The sequence below is a fragment of the Morone saxatilis genome, unplaced genomic scaffold, assembly GCF_004916995.1.
Source record: "Morone saxatilis isolate NCDOM2014 unplaced genomic scaffold, NCSU_SB_2.0 Contig8, whole genome shotgun sequence".
In the NCBI taxonomy this organism is placed as follows: Eukaryota; Metazoa; Chordata; class Actinopteri; family Moronidae; genus Morone; species Morone saxatilis.
Genome location: NW_023340257.1, coordinates 26,745,727 through 26,747,595, shown reverse-complemented (window position 1 = coordinate 26,747,595; position 1,869 = coordinate 26,745,727). Strand labels below are relative to the sequence as shown.

At 41.9% G+C, this 1,869-nt stretch overlaps 1 protein-coding gene across 1 annotated transcript in view; it reads left to right on the top strand.

Moving 5' to 3' along the window:
* si:ch211-137a8.4 (high mobility group nucleosome-binding domain-containing protein 5) overlaps nt 1-1,869 on the top strand; it is a gene marked incomplete at its 5' end in the record, with an annotated part of 7,341 nt that overhangs the window by 4,340 nt on the left and 1,132 nt on the right.

Sequence of the window (1,869 nt, the reverse complement as noted above, 5' to 3'; positions counted from 1 at the left end):
TGCTAAGCTAGGCTAACCACGTCCAGCTCCGTATATAACACAAACACAAAGATTTAAACTGAATAATGTTGAACTGTATATCTGAAGTTGCACACACAAGTTAAACCGCTGTATATGCAGAACTTCCACTGGTGGATTGCATGATTAATAATAATAATAATTGATGATGCAGTTATTCCTGAATCCCTTTAAAGTAAAGCTGTGAAATAAGTGTTTATGTACACAAGTAAATAACCAACAGGTGTTATTTACAGAGAGAGAGAGAGCATCCATTTTAATGTCACTACGGCGTTCATGAACAGCCGAACAACAAAACCATTAAACATTAACGGACTCAGGTGGCGAGTGCCGGCTTCCAGGGCAGCTACGGTTGGATGCCGACTGTTCATGAACCTGTATAGAAACATAAATGTCACACAGAGAGAGAGATGCAGCTTTTTCTTTCCCAGCAAACCTCTCCCGTTCGTACCATTTGCCACCCGAGGCGCCACCGCCGGACGCTGTGAGCATCGTGGAGGTGAAACCAGAAGGGCCGCTCTGTTCCCCCCTCCATTATTTATCACTCCCTGCCATCCTCTCCGCTCGGTGTCCGGCGACCGGCACGCTTTGATCTCACACAGCCCGACAGATGTTTGTGGAGCGGTGGCGGTTTACTGGAAGACTCTTTGAAGCTCAAACTGGTTTTGGTAAAGAAATTTAACTCAGTTTAACAGCTTGCGTTCGGCTCCCTGAGGACCTAAAGATCTCCACATCGACCGGTCAAACACTGTAGCTCGGTCAGTCGCCCTCCGCTGTAGGTGTTCCTGTTTTGTCATTTCTGGATGCGCAGGGCTCCGCGGTCAAGTTAGCAGTGACAAATCTTTAACGTTGGGGTTAAGACTTTGAAAATAAAGGAATAAACTAAACTAAACCCTCTGCCACTCCACAGTGTGTTTTAGAGGCTGTATCTGGCTCCGTTTTTAAAGGTAAAGATATTGAAATCATATGAAACTATATGACCCATCGCATTCATTGTGTTCTTTTTCGTGAGTCTATTTGAATATTTCTGCACACTGGAGTCCATAAACTGTTATTGCATACATTTGAAAGACTAGAAAGCTGACACGTACGTCAGCACCAACCGGGTCCCAGAAATACCTACAGCGTCATATTTCGATGTATCTAATTGAAACTGTATATAAAACCTAAAGGATGCTTCAGGTCACGTTTACAGAAGTGAAATACAAACTTGTGTTGATTAAACTGTTTACTGAGCTCCCATAAAAATCAACTGAGAAGTAGCTCATTTCTCCCAATAAGCCGATACTTTAGGTGTTTTATTGCAACCAGTGGGCCGCCCCCTGCTGGCCGTTACGTAGAGTCACATGTGCTCTATTTTTACACATTTTGTTCTCCTTAATACGCCGACAAGTCTTCCAGCCGATACTGAATATCGTTACAGAAAGAGGTTTCACATTTTAACTCTGACGTAACTGCTCGCTGTAAAAAGGAACAAAACAGAGATGAGGGATTGTTTCCGTGTCCGGTGCCATAGAAACCAACCGCCAACTTGCGTTACGACGCAAACGCACACGTATAAATGCTCACAACGTTGTTGGTAAGAGCCGACTTACGACTATAATTCAGCCTTTAATCGTCATTGTTCCCGTCTTCCACATCAATTGATTTATTATCTCGGGAAAATGTTGTGAGATTAACTTGTTTTCATAGAAATGCTGATAAATTTACTACAAATCAAGTTCACACTGAGAAAACGTATAATTTCGAGGCAACTGTTTTTAATTTTAAGTCGAACTCTTAAGTTTTGAAATGAACTAATAATAAATAACGGTAAATTTAGTTGTTTCTTGAGAAAACTTTTAATCTTTG